Source organism: Pleurodeles waltl, chromosome 5 (assembly GCF_031143425.1).
Source record: "Pleurodeles waltl isolate 20211129_DDA chromosome 5, aPleWal1.hap1.20221129, whole genome shotgun sequence".
In the NCBI taxonomy this organism is placed as follows: domain Eukaryota; kingdom Metazoa; phylum Chordata; class Amphibia; order Caudata; family Salamandridae; genus Pleurodeles; species Pleurodeles waltl.
The window spans coordinates 967,726,928-967,750,450 of NC_090444.1; positions in this window are offsets into that span (position 1 = coordinate 967,726,928).

Below are 23,523 nucleotides of genomic sequence, written 5' to 3' on the forward strand. Positions count from 1 at the left end.
ATTTTCGTGTTCAGACAGGGCATACACATGACAACTAGGGAGTATAGCACCGGGAGTCAGATCAATTTGACAGTCATAAGGTCTGTGCCGTGGCAAGGTTCCTGCTTCGTTTTCATCAAAAACATCAAGGAAGGATGAATAATGCAAAGGTAGCATTACATCTTTTTCAGCGGCAGTGGCTATGTGGGATTTGTGGTAATCTGTGACACTTGATGTTTGGAGACTTTTTCTTTACACCTAAACGAAGAAAACATGATTTTCCTTTCTTGCCAGTTTATTAAAAGATCATGATAACTTAACCACGCCATTTCTAGAATAATTCCATACTGAGGAGCATGGATTACATCAAAGATTATGTTCCCTACATGTTTGGTGTCTTGATTTCCCCCTTTACAGATTACATACAAGGTGAAGGTCTGTAGAGTCACCGGACCTCCAGCTAGGAGTTTTCCATCTACAGCTTGTATTATTTCTGGTGTTTTCTTATTCTTACATGGGATCCCCACATGTTTGAATCAATTGTGCATCGATAAAATTACCAGTAGCACCAGAATCTACTAAGGCTTTCTTTAGATAAGTCTTTTGTTTTACCAGTACTTCTAGATCTAATTTTAAATGTCTTGACTCTAGTAAAATCTTTTTGGCATCTTGTGAAGGGTCCACGGTTACACCCAAGAGCAACCCTTCCTTACATCTTGGGTGTTCTAGTTTTCCTGAGTGATCTGTGCATTTGCTACAACCTTCTTGGTAGGGATTTGTTTATTTTTTGGTTTTGCTGGACATTCTTTAGCGAAATGGCCTTTTTGACCACAATACAGACATTGTCCGTCCTTTCTACGTAGACCTTTCTCTTCTTTTAATAAGGGCCGCCTGATGGGGGCCGCCTGATGGATCCTATTTCCATTGGTTCATGATTGTGGTCTCCATGAGTTTGTGAGTCTCTATGCTCATGAACACGCCAGGAACTTTTCGCAGTCTTTTTACGTGTTCCACGTCGGTCTGCAAGACGATGGTCTAACCTTAAAACAAGATTTATCAGATCTTGACAATCTGTGGGTTGAGGATCAATCTGTGCAAGAATGTCTTTTAACTCATCTTTGAGTCCTTGATAGAACAGAGCTGATCTCGTTTCCTCAGGCCAGGCCGTTTCTGCTACCAGCCGATTAAAGTTAGCCAAGTAAGAGACAAGATCCTTATTTCCTTGTCGCAATTCTAACAGTTCTCGGTCTGCGGACAGAGTAACTGTTCTTCGGTCGAAAACACTTTCAAATTCTCGGACAAAGTCTCTCCAGTTATAAAGCAAAGGATTATCTCGATGCACAAGAGGGATTGCCCAGGTGGCCGCGTCTCCAGTCAAATAAGAAATCAAGAAGGCCACCCTGGATTGGGAATCAGGGAAGGTGTTTGGTCTACAGGCGAAGTGCAATTCTACTTGAGTCAAAAAGGATTGTACTTTCCGAGGATCACCTGAAAACCTTTCTGGGGGAGCCAAAGGAATGGGTGTGGGAACTGTGAGTGATATGTTAGTTGGAGGATTCCCTCCTGAACCTTGAGGAGGAGAATTAAACCTACCCACACACAAAGGACCTTGATCCTTCTTTCCCACTCTGTCTTGTAACTGATCCACCCTTTCTGCTAGATTGGTTGCTTTGTTTTTAGATTCAACTACATCCACTTGAAGCTGCATAATTACCTTAAGTAAGTTGTCCAATGTGGCCATATTGAAAACCTAGCACAAACCAGGAGGATAAAAAATTAGTGGGCTCACTATTCTGTCAGCGAGACCGGATCCTCGGGGTTTGCGCCTGTTCCCAATATGTCCACCTCTTGGCAGCTCCAAACTCTACTAGCCGTTATAGCACAGAGTTAAAGAATGGCCAAGCGGGATGGGGTTTAGGTTGGGAACAGCGGGGAAAAAGACCTGTGGAAACAAGAGTTAAGAACACAATAGCAAAGTTATTCACATTAATCTTCATGAACTTTGTTATAATTATCTATACTCTGATAACATGAGAGATCAAAAGCTTTTCAATAACATGACTTTTTAGTTCTGGATGCCTGGAAGTAAAAGAAGGATTACGCAGACTTTCATATAAGGGTTTCCAGAATAACATCTTATGTACTGAACATGGAACTCTCTCAAGTTAGTTCTTGGAATAGCAACTACTTCATAACAAGAATCAATTACCATATTAATTCCCAAAACATGAACTGCGAAAGACTCATGAATGATACTGTAAAATCACACTCTGTTTTGATTTGAGTTTCAGGATTCAATTGCCCAGAAATTACTATGCACCTTATTTGCAAAACCGTACATCAAGATTCCAATACTTGAAATGACTGCGCAACTCTGCCGATCTGAACTGCAAGGGTTAATTGCCAAGAATGAATTGCGCACACTGCTGCCGTTTCAACTATCAAGATTCAAATGCCAGGAAATGATTGCGCACTTTGCCGATCCAAACTGCAAGGGTTAATTGCCAAGAATGAATCGCGCATACTGTTGCCGATTCAACCATCAAGATTCAAGTGCCAGGAAATGATCGCGCACTCTGCCGATTAGAACTGCAAGGGTTAATTGCTAAGAATGAATCGCGCACACTGCTGCCGATTCAACCATCAAGATTAAAATGCCAGGAAATGATGTGCACTCTGCCGATCTGAACTGCAAGGGTTAATTGCCAAGAATGAATCGCGCACACTGCTGCCGATTAAACCATCAAGATTCAAATGCCAGGAAATGATCGCGCACTCTGCCGATCTGAACTGCAAAGGTTAGTTGCCAAGAATGAATCGCGCACTCTGTTGCTGATTTAACCATCAAGATTCAAGTGGCAGGAAATGATTGCGCACTCTGCCGATCTGAACGGCAAGGGTTAATTGCCAAGAATGAATCGTGCACACAGTTGCTGATTCAACCATCAAGATTCAAATGCCAGGAAATGATTTCGCACCTTGCCGATCTGAACTGCAAGCGCCAATTTGCCAAGAAACAATCGCACACGCGATTTAATCAAAAGACCAAAACTTGAAAATCTCTGGAAACGGAATCGGGGGCCTACCCCGACTTCCACCTTACCGCCCTGCTTGAGGATCACCAAGGTAATGAGGACAGGGCCTGGAAATGTCCAAGTAGGCTTCCGGAACAGGAGCCCTGGAAAATGCTGCTGCTCTGCACCGTGACCTCTGAATAGTGAGCATGTGGAGCTGGGCTGGGTTCCTTAAATAGACCCAAGCCCCACCCACCTGCCACACCCAGCCACACCCAGCCTGGTTGCAAGCAAGGCTTTAAAATGAACAATACATTGTAAACAGTATTAAAGACATTTCAAGATAAATACCTGCAATGCAAAAAGTTAATATGCAATATCAGCACACAATGCATGAATTATTACATTGCACAAGGTTTGCCTCTTTGCATTATGTTGCCCGTAGAGTGCGCTCTGTCCTAGTGTTGACAACACCATAGAAAAAGAGAAGGAGAAGAGTCCAATCCTGAGAAAAATATTGACAGAAGGTTCGAGAAAAGGAGATAATTGTCCTGAGTCACAAGTAAAGAAAAGGAAGGAAGTGGTTATTGATCAAACAATAGAGGAAGAGGTAGATACCACAAGAAAAAAAGAATTAAGTGAAGGAGAGTTGAGTGGTGATCAAAAGTTGAAGAGAAAGAGAATAGCAAGTCAAAGATACGCAGGTCCTGAATGGGCATATGCAACTACAAATAAAAGGCAACCCAAGTTTATGTCTTTTTGTTTTGATAGGAGGTTCCAAGTCAATATTTTGATGTAACCTGAAGATGATCAAGGAATTGAACTGTTGAAATTAAGCTAAGAATTATTTTGAAAAAAGAGACTGTCGAAAGCAAACTGGAAAGGACATTGATAACCTGATTTAACCTGAAAAACCGAATGTGACAAGCTGCTAATTGATTTTGACAAGGAAAAATAGTTCTTGGATGCAAAATTGAACTGTTGAAAGAAGAATTTTCTATTTTTGATTTTTGCTGCACTTTTCTAAGTTACTTCTGCTTTCTGATTCTTTACAGATCATGGCTCATTTCAATAATCAGGTCAGAGATGCTAAGCGCTGTAAATATATGAGCATTGAAATAGCAATTATGTGTGGGATTTTGTTTCTGGTAGTGATTGTGGGAATGTCTGTTCTTGACGCAAAAGGAGCCATCCGTACTACTGCTTCTGAGACTACTCCACTAATGGCTTTGGAGAAGTTTAAGTCAGATGAGAAATATTTGCATGATTATACTAATGCTCAAGGAGAACTTTCTTCTAACGTCTTCTATCGCTTGTTGAGTGAGTATGTTGAGGCAATGGATGCAAGGGATTGTCTTGTGTGTACGCAAATTTGTTCATCAGTCGAGGAAGGAGTTACGTACCATAGTCTTCCGTTAACTTATGGGATAAGTTGTAGTTTGCCACTAACAAGGTTTTATGACCAGGAATATATTCAATATTTTTAATCGAATCATGACGTAGTGTTTTCATTTGTTCCTATCATTAGGTATTTGAGTAGAGTAGCTAAGGATCATGACATAGTATTGGTTAGAGGATTCTTTGAACCTACACTAACATTTGGGGCATCTTATGCACATAAAAACAATCTAACATGCTTGCTTACACCTTTGAAGAAAAGCTTCTTAGGTCATACTGATGATAAGAGAAAAGCATTAAAAGGGAAATTAGAGAAAGGCTTAGAGAAAAGGACTTACAAGAATGACTATGCTTACACTGCAATTAAGACGCAAGGGAAACTAGCTTTAGATGCATTACACGTAGGGAAGCTCTGTATATATAGACCGAAATCACACACTGACACTTTATTTGTGGGTACGAGTGAATGTAGGCATGTGTTTTTGTTTCAGAGTAAATTGTCTTTTATGTTGAATGGTCAGGACCCTGTGATTCCAGGTATCTATTATATTTGTAGACTTAATGCTTATTACCATCTTCCAAGAGGATGGTATGGGACATGTTATTTGGGAATAGTATTCCCAAAGATTTACCAGATAGAGGACTTGAAAAAGTTTCTGAAATTGACTGAATTACATCATAAGAGACAGAGGAGGGAATCCTCTTTTGCGATAGTGGGAGATATATTTGGTGCGGTGATTCCTTCACTGGGAGTCATCCTGAACTTGATCAAAATACGAAAGTTGTCTACTATTGTGGATAACATGCTGACAAATTTTATAGGGGCAATACTCCTGATAGATACTGAATTGGCTGCGGATAGAGCCATGACTCTTCAAAATCATCTTCCTTTAGACATCCTTCTAGCGAAGGACGGCGGAGTCTGTAAAATGATTAACTCTAGGCATTGCTGTTCGGACATTCCTAACAATAGTAAGGAGATAAGAGACTTAGGGCCAGATGTAGCAAAGGTTTGCGAGTCGCAAACTGGCCGAATCGCTATTTGCGACAGTGCAAAATCGGAAATGGGATGCAAAAAGCCCATTTCCGACTCGCAAAAAGCGATGGGACCCGTTTGCGAGTCGCATCCGTTGCGACCCCATTTTGTGACCCGCAAATACCAAGTCGCAATTTGCGAGTCGCAAACCTTATGCAATTGCAACTCGCAAATTGCGACTAGTCGCAAAAAGCCCATTTTGCATGTCCCATTTACCACTAACTCAGAGCAGGTGGTAACCATTACCAAAGTATAAAAGGAGACCCAGAAGGCATCTGGGTTACACAAGATGGCGGAGATATACCTGATAGCAGTGAGAAGGAGAGTCCACGCAGCACAGCAGAGGAGGAGGAGGGGCCACAGACAGGAGAAGATATATAGAACAAGGCAGACTCTTTTTCAGCAAACTGAGGAAGAGATCTATGACAAATACCGCCTTAGCAGCGCAGCCATACTAGAATTAATTGATTTACTCAAACCACAGCTAGAACACCAGACTCTGCGTGGCTGCGCCATCCCTACGCATGTGCAAGTGCTATGCTCACTGCACCTCTTGGCCTCAGGGAGCTATCAGGGGGTCATTGCTGTGGCAGGTGGGGTATCCCAAAGTGCAGTGTCAAGGTTCCTCAGGACCTTCCTAGATGCCTTAGTCACGCACATGTCCCACTTCATATACTTACCAAGGAATGAGGCAGAAATGAACAGCACCAAGCTGGACTTTTACTTCATTGCCCACTTTCCCCATGTCATAGGGTGTGTAGATGGGACACACATTCAAATATGCCCCCTTGCTAATCTAGAACACCTTTTCCGCAACAGAAAGTGTACCCACTCACTCAATATTCAGGTTGTTTGTGACGCCCATTATGTCATCACTGACATTGTAGCTAAGTTTCCAGGCAGTACCCATGACTCATACATTTTTAGGCATAGTGGGATACATCAACGCCTGGAACGTGGGGAATTCGGAGACGGTTACCTCCTAGGTAGAGCCACAGACACTTGCAGACATACACACAGGTCACTGTGCACGACAATCTGCCCCTGTGTACATGGTGGGTGGGGGTATGGCATTGATAGGGGTACAGGCATATCACATGGTACTCACCGGTTGATGTGCTGGGCTCTGAGGTGTCCAGGTCCCCAGATCCAGACACTGCCTCCTGCTCCAAGGTTTCTTCCACCCTTTCTTCCAGGGGTGTGGGTGGTGGCACAGACGATGGTACCCCTCCTGTGCCTCTCATCTCCCGGAGCCTTTCAGCCACCCTCTCCTTGGTCCGGGAGCGTAGGTCATACCACCTTTTCTTGATGTCGTCGATGGTCCTATGGCTCACCCCCAGGGAATTAATCTTGTCCTGTATGTCCTGCCACAGCTGTTTCTTGGTGGCTTCAGGAACATTGAGGGCTGATCTCCCAAACAAGTCATCATAGTGCTGACAGCATTCCTCTGTCAGCACCTCCAGCTCCCTCTCAGAGAATTTCAGCTTCCTCTTTCTTGGTGTTCCCTCCATGGCAGCTGCTGTTTGTCCTGTGTGAAATTCGGCAGTTATAAAAGGGTGTGGTCCTGCCTCTTCCCAGGTGTATTTGTAAACTTCCTGGCTGTGATGTCATCATCATGTGCCAGGAAGTGTTTCCAGAGTGTTCTGGAGTGGTTTCTGGAGTGTTCTGCTGCACCTGTAATCAATTTTCAAGGTAATCGCAATTTGCGACATCTACTCGCTAATTGCGAGTTCGTTTTTAGCACACTTGCAAAAAGCGACCTCGCAATCTGCGGACTCGCACACTGCGTTGCGAGTCCGGGTGCGAGTCGCTATTTCGGCACGTTTTTTTTCCTTGCATTCCGAATTGCGACTCGCATTTTGCGAGTCGCATCAACTCGCAAAATGCGAGTTGCAATTTTTTGTTTTGCTACATTTGGCCCTTACTTACTAACCTGAGTAACTCAAATAGTGATTTGAAGGAATTGAAGGAACCAGGTGTGTGGGAAAACGTAGGAAAAGGATTTGCGTCAGTAGGAAATTGGCTTAGTAATATTTGGAATGGGGTACTACTAAAAATCATACAGGGAATATTGATTGTAATTGCTTGCATATTAGGAATGGGGATTATGTAAATTGTGTCAAAAGATGAAATTAAATACGTCTACAAATAATCAGAGGAGGGAGGAACGACACAGGGAAAGAATCTATAGGGAAGATTTGAGAAGAAGAAAAAATGCTGAGGAAATAGAACTATAAAATGGTAGAGGGAAGAAGTAGTGTGACAACATATTTATTCATCAGAGGAGGGATTGTTAACGCAAATAACTTAATTAAAAATATATTAATGAATGTGTATGTGTTCTAAATAATTAATTTGATAAAAAATGAATAACATAGAAAAATAATGGAACGAAATTGTGACCTCGGAGAATAGCCGTCAGAATTCACGAAATGTACTAAATGAGTGATTAACATACATGGAATATAGAAAAAGTATTAAAATGATGTAGTAATATGTCATATTGAGAGTTATAACCTATGTCTTGCAATAATTGTAGGCCTTAACTTAACGAGTGTCTTGGCCTAGTCTTGCCAGGTCTCACGCAGAAAACTGACTTTCTTAGCGTCTAATAGAAAAATGCTGACGAAATGAACTGACCGTGAACTGCTCATTGTTTTAATAAAATGCTTAACTAGACCTTCTGTGAGAACCTACGGACAGGAGATGATGTTCTAGTAAATGTAACCAATAATGTAAAACGTGCATGAGATGTACTTTCCCAGGACTTGAACAATGAAGGCACTGAATGGAGAAGAAGATGCAACATTTTTGATACCTGACGAACCGGATGATGAGGACATCGTAAAGCAGACCAATCAACGACATGAGTACTGTGAAATATTAAAATACATACATTTGGAATAGTACAACTATTGAGTAGAGTCATAACTTGTGATTAATTGACCAATTGGAAATTGGGGGATAGTCTGGGTAACAACGTGACAAAGAGACAAGAGTTCAGATGGAGATGTTAGATGTTAGGGGAGCGAGACTGCGAGATTGTAGAGGTGATTTGAGATTCTGTCATTGGGCTCATATTCTTTGAGAGCCTGATGTGATGCTGATCGACTGATAACATGAAGACTGACTCTGTTGCTGATTGTAAGGAAATGCCTCCTTGGCATGGTTGCCCCCTGACTTTTTGCCTTTGCTGATGCTATGTTTACAATTGAAAGTGTGCTGAGGCCTGCTAACCAGGCCCCAGCACCAGTGTTCTTTCCCTAAACCTGTACTTTTGTATCCACAATTGGCAGACCCTGGCATCCAGATAAGTCCCTTGTAACTGGTACTTCTAGTACCAAGGGCCCTGATGCCAAGGAAGGTCTCTAAGGGCTGCAGCATGTCTTATGCCACCCTGGAGACCTCTCACTCAGCACAGACACACTGCTTGCCAGCTTGTGTGTGCTAGTGAGGACAAAACGAGTAAGTCGACATGGCACTCCCCTCAGGGTGCCATGCCAGCCTCTCACTGCCTATGCAGTATAGGTAAGACACCCCTCTAGCAGGCCTTACAGCCCTAAGGCAGGGTGCACTATACCATAGGTGAGGGTACCAGTGCATGAGCATGGTACCCCTACAGTGTCTAAACAAAACCTTAGACATTGTAAGTGCAGGGTAGCCATAAGAGTATATGGTCTGGGAGTCTGTCAAACACGAACTCCACAGCACCATAATGGCTACACTGAAAACTGGGAAGTTTGGTATCAAACTTCTCAGCACAATAAATGCACACTGATGCCAGTGTACATTTTATTGCAAAATACACCCCAGAGGGCACCTTAGAGGTGCCCCCTGAAACTTAACCGACTGTCTGTGTAGGCTGACTAGTTCCAGCAGCCTACCACACCAGAGACATGTTGCTGGCCCCATGGGGAGAGTGCCTTTGTCACTCTGAGGCCAGTAACAAAGCCTGCACTGGGTGGAGATGCTAACACCTCCCCCAGGCAGGAGCTGTGACACCTGGCGGTGAGCCTCAAAGGCTCACCCCTTTGTCACAGCCCAGCAGGGCACTCCAGCTTAGTGGAGTTGCCCGCCCCCTCCGGCCACGGCCCCCACTTTTGGCGGCAAGGCTGGAGGGAACAAAGAAAGCAACAAGGAGGAGTCACTGGCCAGTCAGGACAGCCCCTAAGGTGTCCTGAGCTGAGGTGACTCTGACTTTTAGAAATCCTCCATCTTGCAGATGGAGGATTCCCCCAATAGGGTTAGGATTGTGACCCCCTCCCCTTGGGAGGAGGCACAAAGAGGGTGTACCCACCCTCAGGGCTAGTAGCCATTGGCTACTAACCCCCCAGACCTAAACACGCCCTTAAAATTAGTATTTAAGGGCTACCCTGAACCCTAGAAAATTAGATTCCTGCAACAACAAGAAGAAGGACTGCCTAGCTGAAAACCCCTGCAGAGGAAGACCAGAAGACAACCACTGCCTTGGCTCCAGAAACTCACCGGCCTGTCTCCTGCCTTCCAAAGAACCCTGCTCCAGCGACGCCTTCCAAAGGGACCAGCGACCTCGACATCCTCTGAGGACTGCCCCTGCTTCGAAAAGACAAGAAACTCCCGAGGACAGCGGACCTGCTCCAAGAAAGGCTGCAACTTTGTTTCCAGCAGCTTTGAAAGAACCCTGCAAGCTCCCCGCAAGAAGCGTGAGACTTGCAACACTGCACCCGGCGACCCCGACTCGGCTGGTGGAGATCCAACACCTCAGGAGGGACCCCAGGACTACTCTGATACTGTGAGTACCAAAACCTGTCCCCCCTGAGCCCCCACAGCGCCGCCTGCAGAGGGAATCCCGAGGCTTCCCCTGACCGCGACTCTTTGAATCCTAAGTCCCGACGCCTGGGGGAGACCCTGCACCCGCAGCCCCCAGGACCTGAAGGACCGGACTTTCACTGGAGAAGTGACCCCCAGGAGTCCCTCTCCCTTGCCCAAGTGGAGGTTTCCCCGAGGAACCCCCCCCTTGCCTGCCTGCAGCGCTGAAGAGATCCCGAGATCTCCCATAGACTAACACTACAAACCCGACGCTGGTTTCTACACTGCACCCGGCCGCCCCCGCGCTGCTGAGGGTGAAATTTCTGTGTGGGCTTGTGTCCCCCCCGGTGCCCTACAAAACCCCCCTGGTCTGCCCTCCGAAGACGCGGGTACTTACCTGCTGGCAGACTGGAACCGGGGCACCCCCTTCTCCATTGAAGCCTATGTGTTTTGGGCACCACTTTGAACTCTGCACCTGACCGGCCCTGAGCTGCTGGTGTGGTGACTTTGGGGTTGCTCTGAACCCCCAACGGTGGGCTACTTTGGACCAAGAACTAAGCCCTGTAAGTGTCCTACTTACCTGGTTAACCTAACAAATACTTACCTCCCCTAGGAACTGTGAAAATTGCACTGTGTCCACTTTTAAAACAGCTATTTGTCAATAACTTGAAAAGTATACATGCAATTTTTATGATTTAAAGCTCCTAAAGTACTTACCTGCAATACCTTTCAAATGAGATATTACATGTAGAATTTGAACCTGTGGTTCTTAAAATAAACTAAGAAAATATATTTTTCTATACAAAAACCTATTGGCTGGATTTGTCTCTGAGTGTGTGTACCTCATTTATTGTCTATGTGTATGTACAACAAATGCTTAACACTACTCCTTGGATAAGCCTACTGCTCGACCACACTACCACAAAATAGAGCATTAGTATTATCTCTTTTTACCACTATTTTACCTCTAAGGGGAACCCTTGGACTCTGTGCATGCTATTCCTTACTTTGAAATAGCACATACAGAGCCAACTTCCTACACTGATCCATACTGAGGATAGGTAGATATGAAATTGTGACTGAATTATATTTTTGTGCCTTTCCTTTCTAGGTACCAACTGCGCTGTCTAAATAGTACTCTTAGATAGATGTTTTCTAAATTCCCGTTTCTGAATTGTTTTTGCATGAAATCCCACATGCTGATGCTAATATGGGTTAGATGAGGTTTTTCTTAAATGACGATTGACAGATTCAGAGACAAATGGTTGATGGACTGTTTTGCTGAACTCTATGATTAGAAAAGATCTGTTGCTTTTGTTTCTTCTGTTGACCTATGTTAATGCTTTAGAATACGCTTTGATGCAAGTTTTGATTAGATCATGTTTTTGGCGCCTTCTAATAAATTAATACAGATTTGGATTGAATTGAATTGCATTTGAATTAATCTCATGATTTAGTATTGTAACTAATAGGGAAATAAAATCATCAAAACGTATAACGTGTTGTGGTTATTCATGACTGAAAGGTCATGGTGTGATGTTTATTAATTCTTCATAATGGTGACTAATGTTTATTGAGTTTTGTGTATTGACTATTGGGAACACCAACCGTACCCTAGCTAGGATACTCCATGCGAATCAAAAGATACATCGACCTATGCGCGTCTCCTTGTAAGTTTACTTCTTAAGGACCAGGCACGCTAGCACTACGCATGCACAGATAAGTGCTTAGCAAAGTGGACTCTCTGATTTTATACATGATGTACGTGTCTTAAATAAAATCATGATTTTATTCTCACTAGGCTGTGGAAAATTTGCATCATAACTCTTTCTGCCTGAAAATTCTCCTTTTGGAATCTCTGAAATGTTGGCAAATATTTTTAATGGTGTAATACTTTATTGCATAATTAAAATCATTGCAATCAGCAACAAACATAAACACGTTATCAACTAAAATAGAAAAACCAAAAACATCTTATTGGGATTTATAATTCTCATAGATTTAAAAGGACGAATCCCAAAATAAGTAATTGGTTTCCCACTTAAATAAAGATGTGTATTTCATCACAAAGGCAATAGCAGGAACTGTCCCCTCCAACTCCTTACTGTCCTTAAAGTTCTGCATCTAGGCTGATCTTGTAAATGGCACTAACAATGTTACTTGGTCGTAATGTGAATACCTCCAGCAGCTTTCACAGTTATTTGGCACATGCTATAAAAGGCGTTCCGTTTTTAAAATAAATTTTGCCACACACGCCATGTGTTGAGGTGTCAGCCCTTTGAGGCAAAATAGAATAGCTTGTCGGCAAGATCTAATGCCAGTGGAGATGAAAATGCTTTTGAGGTACAGTTTCTGACAGGGTAACAGTGAGGGGCATATGCATAGAAAGTGTAAGAAGTCTTCCCGGTGGTATGCACATAGCCTACATTTCCCATTGTTTGAGCCATTTTGGAACTGCATCCAATGTGGGGAGTAGGCCAAATCCGGCGTGCAGCACCTTTATTTTCAGAGATTTAAAAAATATTTGTGCCATATTGTAGGAAAGTACCATCTTGCCTGGCATGTTACCCCCATATTTCACTGTATATATGTTGTTTTAGTGTATGTGTCACTGGGACCCTGCCAGCCAGGGCCCCAGTGCTCATAAGTGTGCCATGTATGTGTTCCCTGTGTGATGACTAACTGTCTCACTGAGGCTCTGCTAACCAGAACCTCAGTGGTTATGCTCTCTCTGCTTTCCAAATTGTCACTAACAGGCTAGTGACCAATTTCACCAATTCACATTGGCATACTGGAACACCCTTATAATTCCCTAGTATATGGTACTGAGGTACCCAGGGTATTGGGGTTCCAGGAGATCCCTATGGGCTGCAGCATTTCTTTTGCCACCCATAGGGAGCTCTGACAATTCTTACACAGGCCTGCCACTGCAGCCTGAGTGAAATAACGTCCACGTTATTTCACAGCCATTTACCACTGCACTTAAGTAACTTATAAGTCACCTATATGTCTAACCTTCACCTGGTGAAGGTTGGGTGCAAAGTTACTTAGTGTGTGGGCACCCTGGCACTAGCCAAGGTGCCCCCACATCGTTCAGGGCAAATTCCCTGGACTTTGTGAGTGCAGGGACACCATTTCACGCGTGCACTATACATAGGTCACTACCTATGTATAGCGTCACAATGGTAACTCCGAACATGGCCATGTAACATGTCTAAGATCATGGAATTGTCACCCCAATGCCATTCTGGCATTGGGGAGACAATTCCATGATCCCCCGAGTCTCTAGCACAGACCCGGGTACTGCCAAACTGCCTTTCCCGGGGTTTCACTGCAGCTGCTGCCAACCCCTCAGACAGGTTTCTGCCCTCCTGGGGTCCAGCCAGGCCTGGCCCAGGAAGGCAGAACAAAGGACTTCCTCAGAGAGAGGGTGTTACACCCTCTCCCTTTGGAAAAAGGTGTCAGGGCTGGGGAGGAGTAGCCTCCCCCAGCCTCTGGAAATGCTTTGATGGGCACAGATGGTGCCCATCTCTGCATAAGCCAGTCTACACCGGTTCAGGGATCCCCCAGCCGTGCTCTGGCGCGAAACTGGACAAAGGAAAGGGGAGTGACCACTCCCCTGACCTGCACCTCCGAGGGGAGGTGCCCAGAGCTCCTCCAGCGTGCCCCAGACCTCTGCCATCTTGGATTCAGTAGTGTGCTGGCACACTGGACTGCTCTGAGTGGCCAGGGCCAGCAAGTAACGTCAGAGACTCCTTCTGATAGGCTCTTACCTGTGTTACTAGCCTATCCTCCTTCCTAGGTAGCCAAACCTCTTTTTCTGGCTATTTAGGGTCTCTGCTTTGGGGAATTCTTCGGATACCGAATGCAAGAGCTCACCAGAGTTCCTCTGCATCTCCCTCTTCACCTTCTGCCAAAGGATCGACCGCTGACTGCTCAGGACGCCTGCAAAACCGCAACAAAGTAGCAAAGACGACTACTGCAACCTTGTATCGCTTCATCCTTCCGGCTTTCTTGCCTTTTTCATGGTGGTGCATGCTCTGGGGGTAGCCTGCCTCCTTCTTGCACCAGGAGCTCTGAAAAAATCTCCTGTGGGTCGACGGAATCTTCCTCCTGCAACCGCAGGCAACAAAAGACTGCATCACCGGTCCTCTGGGTCCCCTCTCAGCACGACGAGCGTGGTCCCTGGAACTCAGCAACTCTGTCCAAGTGACTCCCACAGTCCAGTGACTCTTCAGACAAGTTTGGTGGAGGTAAGTCCTTGCCTCCCCACGCTAGACTGCATTGCTGGGTATTGCGTGATTTGCAGCTGCTCCGGCTACTGTGCACTCTTCCAGGATTTCCTTCGTGCACAGCCAAGCCTGGGTCCCCGACACTCTAACCTGCAGTGCACAACCTTCTGAGTTGTCCTCCAGCGTCGTGGGACTCCCTTTTCTGACTCCGGGTGGACTCCAGTTCACTCCTCTTCTAAGTACCTGATCCGGTACTTCTGCGGGTGCTGCCTGCTTCTGTGAGGGCTCCCTGACTTGCTGGATGCCCCATCTGTCTCCTCATCCAAGTGGCGACATCCTGGTCCCTCCTGGGCCACAGCAGCATCCAAAAACCCTAACCGCGACCTTTGCATCTAGCAAGGCTTGTTTGCGGTCTTTCTGCGTGGGAACACCTCTGCAAGCTTCTTCACGATGTGGGACATCCATCCTCCAAAGGGGAAGTTCCTAGTCCTCTTCGTTCTTGCAGAACACAAAGCTTCTTCCATCCGGTGGCAGCTTCCTTGCACCCTTAGCTGGCATTTCCTGGGCATCTGCCCACTCTCGACACTGTCGCGACTCTTGGACTTGGTCCCCTTCTCTTACAGGTACTCAGGTCCGGAAAACCACTGTTGTTGCTTTGCTGGTGTTGGTTTTCCTTGCAGAATCCCCCTATCACGACTTCTGTGCTCTCTGGGGGTTGTAGGTGCACTTTACACCTACCTTTCAGGGTCTTGGGGTAGGCTATTTTTCTAACCCTCACTGTTTTCGTACAGTCCCAGCGACCCTCTACAAGCTCACATAGGTTTGGGGTCCATTCGTGGTTCGCATTCCACTTTTGGAGTATATGGTTTGTGTTGCCCCTATACCTATGTGCTCCTATTGCAATCTACTGTAACTTTACATTGCTTGCATTACTTCCTTTGGCTATTATCTGCATAATGTTGGTTTGTGTACATATATCTTGTGTATATTTGGCATCCTCATACTGAGGGTACTCACTGAGATACTTTTGGCATATTGTCATAAAAATAAAGTACCTTTATTTTTAGTATATCTGTGTATTGTGTTTTCTTATGATATTGTGCATATGACACCAGTGGTATAGTAGGAGCTTTGCATGTCTCCTAGTTCAGCCTAAGCTGCTGTGCTATAGCTACCCTCTGTTTGCCTAAGCTGCTAGAAACACCTCTTCTACACTAATAAGGGATAACTGGACCTGGTACAGAGTGTAAGTACCCCTTGGTACCCACTACAGGCCAGGCCAGCCTCCTACACATATATGGCTGTGCTATCGAAGCCTTGTACGTGTTACTAGTCATCCATGAATGGGATCCTAGCCTAAACTTGTCTTTATGCTTGCTCCGCGATAGCCACTTGATTTGTTTATTTATTAGTTGCTTAAATGATTTATGCTGTAAGGTCTTTTGCCACAGCTCTTCTACCTGTAGTTACTTAACTGCTGAGACAACTTTATCTGACCATGAATTTGAGACCTCCAACAAGTTCAGACCTGTTTCCTCCCAGATCAGTGCTTTTAGTGTGTTTGGGTGCATCTGTCTTAGGAGAGAGGCATATTTGAGGAGGGCCCCATCCTGTACCAAGGCTTGGTCTTGTAGCCTGAATTCCAATCTGATTTGTGCTGATGAAGAACTGTGGCAGGTGGAAAAGAAAGCGAAAAACTTTACTCTGGGCAATGCTCAATTATTAAATCGTTAAACTTGCCAGGATAAGTTTCCAGACCAGATGCCAGAGAGGGGAAAGACTTTGCCTTAATCATCATGAGGAGCGTGCTCCAGGTTGGGCTTTGCAAATTTGTAGACAGATTTTGAAGAGATGCAAGTTGGGATGCCCCTCTGGCTTTCAAGGAGTTTAGGTGCAAGCGGTGAGACCACGGGTCCTGCAGTCAGATCCCCAGGCATTAGTAGCTACTATTTCTGCCCACAAGTTGTTTTCCACGGAGCCACTGCTTTCTCTTGATTACACACTTGCCAAAGATGACTACCTTGGCTTTCTCCAGGTTTATCATCACCATGTTTGTCCTGCAATACTGATCAAGGGTATTTAGCAATTTTTGGAGCCCCGTGCCTGAAAGATTCAATAGGAGAATGTCATCTTCATATAATAGTGATGTTAGGAGTTGATGGCCCAGTTTGGGGGGTTGGGAACTAGACGTGTTCAATTTTGTGCACAGATCTGCCAGATATAAGTTGAATAGCACTGTGGCTAGTACGCAGCCTTCTTAATGCCTCTGTCTATATGGATTTTAGCAGACACTCTTCCATTGCTGCCAACTTTTACCCTAGCTCAGTTGTCAGAATTTAAAAGCTGTATTCCTCTTAGCAGTCTTGCTGGACAATTGAGGTCTAGTAACTTCTTCCACAGTCTGTGCCATTCCAAAAAGTCAAAAGCTTTAGATAGGGCCACAAAGCAGGTGTACATGGCCATTTTTTGTATATTTTTCAGCCAACATTGCTAGTGCTACCAGGTTGTCAGAAGTGCTTGATGAAGATCGGAAGCTTGTTTGTTTCAGAGGAATTAGATTCAATTTGGTTGCCCAGTCTTTCACTTCCTCTAACAGCCAACCTGCAAATATTTTTGCATCAGTGTCACGCAGAACGATCAAACAATAGGTGTCTGGATTCCCAGTTGGGCCCTCCTTGTAGACTGGATAGAAAATTGTCCCTTTCCAGGAATCATGAATTTTGTTTTCTGTGATGCAGTCAGTGAACATATAACTGAGCTGGTTAGACCAAAAATTGGGATTATGTTTAAGACCCCACGGGGAGGCTGTTTGCACCAGGGGCTCCATTAGTTCTGCAGTGTCGGAGTTATCCTTTGATCTTTTGTACTTCAAAGAATAAGGGATTCAGCTCGTAGTTTAAGATAGAATTGAGTTCTGCCGCTTCCTGATTGCCATATAGTTTGGAGATATACTCGATCCACTTCACCTCCGGCACAATGTTGCTTAGGGTTTCTGCAGCCCAACGCTCCAGTTGATTGACAATGGACCATAGGGGATGGCTGTTCTTTTGTTTGCACGCCTCAATGACTTTGATCCATTCCTGGTCTACGTATGCCTGCTTTGCTTCCCAGACTGCCTTCTTGTATTTCTTTCTTAGTTCATGGAAGGCACCAAGTTGGCTGGTGTCATTGTGTTGTTTCTTTAGGAATCTTGCTGATTTGTTGAGCTGTTGCCTTTGTTGCTTCAGATGTTGTGTGAACCATTGATTTTTATTCCGTGGTGGACCCACCCTTGACCTTTGGGTGAGAGCTAGCTGGTTCCTTATTGACGTTAACATTGCTTCCCATTTGATGATTGTGTCGACCTGGATCTCTAGATTGGGTAATAAGCCAGTTTTCCATGCCTCATATTTCACACGTTTCACCATCTTATACGTTGTAGATGGCTTCCTGGATCCTGTGTCTCTATATTATGTGCCATGTAATGGTTGTTATTCATGATTTTCATAACTTGCGGGTGATGGTCACTTTCGCATCTGACCTCTGTGCTAAAATCCTGAATGTACTTGAAGATTGCCATAGAAGCAAATGTGTAATCTAGGGTATTTTCAGATTTCTTTGATTTGTGCGTAGGGTTCATTGGGCAGTCTGTGGGGAAGTCCTAATGCCTCTAAGGCTCTCACCAGAGGATGGTCTTATTTACCCATGTCCCTAAAGTGTGATACTTGCTGAAGGATGCCCAAGTACTGATCCAAGGCTCCTTCTCTGGCACTTCTTCTCCCATGGTTGGCCATGTTTAGGTTGGAATCACCTGTGATGAGCCAGGAGCTGTTCCCTTATGAGGCTCTTAGAGATAGCAATTAATTTTCCGTTGTGTCTAATAGATGCTGTTTGTGAGCCGCTTTGGAACTGATGTAAATGTTTAATATTATGACCAATATTGATGTCCATTCCAATAGCCAATTTTCAATGATGACAGCTAACATGTGGGCTGGTAGCTGGTCAATGCTCCTTGCCTTTAAATATTTACTTGTGGTTATGTGAGTTGATAGACCTCCCTTAGGGTGCCCTTTGGACTTTGGCTTTTGCAGTTAGGCTAGAAACTTCTTGGAACTCTGCTAATGAGTTTTCAGCCTTTCTCCAAGTTTCTTGTATACAGATGATATCAAACTCTCTCAAAAAGGATTCCAAGTTTGGGTCTTGAGCGGTTTTGCTTGCCTCCACTACTTTAGAAGATATTACCTTTGTATTACCTGGCATATATTTGGACAGAGTTTCGAGAGTTTGTGATTTTTGACAATGCTGTATTCCAGCTCCATCCTTGAGGTGCAAGCAGGCATAAGGATCAAGGGGGGAATTTGTTCCAGCTGGGTTAATCTTTTGGCAGGTATGCTTCCTGGTAAGGTCTTGTCTCTGGTTGTTCCTGTGTGATGGAGATTATGAATTCTCTTGGCCCCGTCATGAAGAAGGAGGATGCCCCCTTGGCGTGCTGGAGGATTGATCTCTGATTGGTTCCCCAGATGTTTGCTGTGAGTGTTCTGTCGCTTTTTCCATTAGCTCCTTGCAGGATGAGGAATGTTGGATACTTTGCTTTGTTCATTTATTTAAGCTCTATACTTTAATGTTCGAATACTCCTGACTCTGAAAACAGCAACTGCACTATTTCTGCGCTGCTAAAACAAACTTCTGTGCACTCATTTGAAACACCCTTTCTAGGTGCTAAAAAGGCTACATATACAAGATCTTTACTGTTTAGTTGTTCCAGCCCTTGAATAGCATTGCAGATTCTCATGAGGTTGCCTCTCTTTAGGATATCCCAGGGGCCCTGCGATTTATATGTTGGATGAAAAATTAGGGTATGAGTGCTCCTATTCTTTGAGTGCAGCGGATGATAGTGATTGTGCTGTTGTATGGCTTTTTGTGGAATGCAGAGCTGATGTAATTGTGGCATCTGCACTTATCCTTTGCTCTACCATGGTGGGTGCTTGATATGTGGGATGTGCACTAATCTGGCAAGCATCAGTCTTTGCAATGGACCCTGGTGGTCTTGGGCCCCAGGATGAGAGTCTCATGGAGGTGGGATCACTTGATTTTTCCCTAGTTTCCGCAGAGGCAACCCCAAACGGGAAGCCTGGATGGAGGTCTTGTATGTATCCGGTTGGACACAGTTCTTGTGGGACTCCACCACTCTAGTTAATATGGGGTGTGCCCCATGTGAGGAGATGGATCCTGTGTCCCCTTCTCATTGTCCCGAGTCCTGGTAGTTGAGATCTGTATGATTGTTTCAATGGGGTGCCAACTGCAGGTGGGCGTTTGACCTTGGGCATTTTGGGCGTTTGACCTTGGGCAGTTTGGTTGTAGTTCTTTGAGCTTGCCTGTTGCCTCTGTTTTACCGAGGACCCCCTGGTTCATACTTCCTGCTAAGACAGTTCCTTCCTCTTTCTGTTGCCATTGACGACTGGTACTACTCTGTGGTATCAGTGGCTGAACTTTGGTTTCTGTCAGTTGAGCAGGAGGTGTGAATTCTATCATTTCCACTTTGCTACTTAACTCTTTTTTTTGTTTTCCCTTTCAATGGGCTGTTGCTTCCATTTCTGTGCAAGTGAAGGGCTTTGTTTTCCATAAATGATTTGTTGTGCATTTTCCTTAGACGTTTCTTATTTTTCCTGGACAGAACGGGAATGAAAGATCCTTCCTCTGGATTGGGCTTTCTCCTATTACTCCTAATGGTCGTTCTAGGCTTACTTCTGCCAGTGTTGCAACGTTTGGCACTCCTTTATGTGGGCTGTTTGTTGTTTCAGGGCTTTGTAGCCCCTGTGGCCACTGCCTGCCATTTCTCCACTGTCTGCCTTACTGTTTTAAGTTTTCAACTATTGTCAACATAATTGATGGCAATTCTTGTAGTATGTCCAGGATTGGGCTATAGTAGCAACGATGGACTTGGGTAGTTGGCTCCTTGTTGGCCTCCACATGCGCTTGTGCTTTTTTGATTAGTAAATTTAGTCTGTCCAACTTATTGTCAGTTGCCACGGTAGTGGTTGCCAAGCTTTGCAAAATCTGAGTTTGAATGTCCAGTTTGTCTGTATTGTAAATTGGGCATTTGTTATGGCTGTTAGAGTTTTGTTTAAAGCGTCCCATGCTGTCAGGAGCAGGGCATCCTTGGAGTCAATAAGCCCATGATATTGCATTGTTTCATATGTATACTGTATGTTTGTGGTGGACTGGTTAACATTCCTGTTTATAGGTGTGTGTTGGGCACTCCCTTCCCCTGCGTGCTGCTCCTTGTCTTTGTTGAAGACCTCCTCTAATTCCTCCCGTGTAAGATAAGCCTCCCAGGGGTGGCTGGGCTAGTTCTTCCTTGGGGTTGATAATTTTAATGCCAGATTATCCCAGCTTCCTTTTAGGTTTCTGTTAGAAATGGGGTCTTTGGTTGGCAGTCAGGTTACCCCCTGTCCAAGCAAGGACCCTCACTCTAGTCAGGGTTAAAGAGAATCACCCTCTGCTAACCCCTGCTTACCCCCTTGGCAGCTTGGCACGAGCAGGAAGGCTTAACTTCAGAGTGCTAGGTGTAAAGTATTTGTACCAACACACACAGTAACTTAATGAAAACAATCCAAAATGACACAACACAGGGTTGGAAAAATAGAAAATATTTATCTAAACAAAACAAGACCACAATGACAAAAATCCACACTACACAAGTCAAGTTATCTATTAAAAAGCAAAAAGAGACTTCATGTAATTTTAAACACAACGCTAACACTGTTAGCATGAAAATGTACCGCACGGGTGAGTGTGCATCAAAAAGGGCTTGTGATGCGTTGATTTCACTCACGAGCAAGACTTTGCGTTGTTTCTCCTTTAGTCGGGTCGGCGTCAGTTGTTTCTTCTCTCCGCAGGAGATCGATGCGTTGATCCGGTCAGCACTCTCGGGTCCGGGCAGGCCTTGCGTAGTTTTTACACACCCAGCGGTGTTTGCGCCAGAAATCCAGCCGCACGATGATCCGAAGCATGCAGCGCGGGTTGCGATCTCACCAGCCTCTGCCAGCGATGCTGCGCGTCATTTCTCCAGCCGCGGGCGTCGATCTTCCAGTCGCGTTGCAGGCGAGCGTTGATTTTCAGCTGCAAAGCCTTCACCGCGTCGATTTTTCAGCCGCAGATTGGAGTTGCATAGATCTTTTCCCCGCACGGTGGTCAGTGCGTGGATTTCTCACTCTTGGGCTGCCAGCTTCTCCTTTCAGGGTCACAGGAACTTGATGGGCACTACTAGGGAGAGTAGGAGTCTCAGCAGAGGCTCCAGGTGCTGGCAGAGAGAAGTCTTTGCTGTCCCTGAGACTTCAATTACAGGAGGCAAGCTCTAAATCAAGCCCTTGGAGAGTTCTTCACAAGATGGAAGGCACACAGAGCCCAGTCTTTGTCCTCTAGCACCGGCAGAAGCAGCAACTACAGGATAGCTCCACAAAGCACAGTCACAGGCAGGGCAGCTCTTCTTCCTCAGCTCTTCTCCAGGCAGAGGTTCCTCTTGGTTTTCAGAAGTGTTCTAAAGTCTGTGGTTTTGGGTGCCCTTCTTATACCCATTTTCTCCTTTGAAGTAGGCCTACTTCAAAGCAAATTCTCTCTTTATTGTGAAATCCTGCCTTGCCCAGGCCAGGCCAGGCCCCAGACACTCACCAGGGGGTTGGAGACTGCATTGTGTGACGGCAGGCACAGCCCTTTCAGGTGTGAGTGACTACTCCTCTCCTCCCTCCTAGCACAGATGGCTCATCAGGAAATGCAGACTACACCCCTGCTCCCTTTGTGTCACTGTCTAGTGTGAGGTGCAACCAGCTCAACTGTCAAACTGACCCAGACAGGGAATCCAGAAACAGGCAGAGTCACAGAAATGGTAAAAGCAAGAAAAAGCTCACTTTCTAAAAGTGGCATTTTTAAACACACAATCATAAAATCAACTTTACTAAAATATGTATTTTTAAATTGTGAGCTCAGAGACCATAAACTCCACATGTCCATCCGCTTCCAAAGGGAATCTACACTTTCATCAGATTTAAAGGTAGCCCCCACCTTAACCTATGAGAGGGACAGGCCTTGCAACAGTGAACAACACATTTAGCATTATTTCACTGTCAGGACATATAAAACACATTACTATATGTCCTACCTTAAGCATACACTGCACCCTGCCCTTGGGGCTACCTGGGGCCTACCTTAGGAGTGTCTTACTTGTAAGAAAAGGGAAGGTTTAGGCCTAGCAAGTGGGTACACTTGCCAAGTCGAATTTACAATTAAAACTGCACACACAGACACTGCAGTGGAAGGTCTGAGAAATGATTACAGAGCTACGTATGTGGGTGGCACAACCAGTGCTGCAGGCCCACTAGTAGCATTTGGTTTACAGATCCTTGGCACCTCTAGTGCACTGTACTAGGGACTTACTAGGAAATCAAATATGCCAATCATGGATGAACCAATTACATACACATTTTGTAAAGGAACACTTGCACTTTAGCACTGGTTAGCAGTGGTGAAGTGCCCAGAGTAACAAAAACAGCAAAAACAGAGTCCAGCACACATCAACAACCTGGGAAACAGAGGCAAAAAGTTAAGGGAGACCACGCTAAGGATGAAAAGTCTAACAGCTTCCTTCTGTGCAATGTCCCTTAATTAGGAAGTAATAAGGGACTATGCTTTTAACCTTTACCACTGTAGTAGGAGATAGTTGGATTACCCGCTTTTGTGGTTGGAAAGTGTGCTCAGATTTATTGCGTTGGATTCCCAAGCGAGGAAAAGCGCTTGGGGCTGACAGTTCCGGAAAATTGCCCAGGATTTGCCCAAGGTGATTGCACTATCGCTGATGGATCTCCAGCCAGGGTATGATCTTCGGACTGCTTCTCAAGAGAATGTTCTGTGACTGGTGACTTTCCCCAGTGATGTAAAGTACTCAATGATGCCTTTCGATCCTCCCTTCATCTTCTGGCTTTTCCCTTGTGACTGCTCCTGGGACCCCAGGGAACACTCCTTTGAGACCGTTGACCCCTTTGGCACCACCTTCCCCCTTTTGAGTGCCCCCCTTGTTTGTTGGGGGGCCGCCTTCTATCTC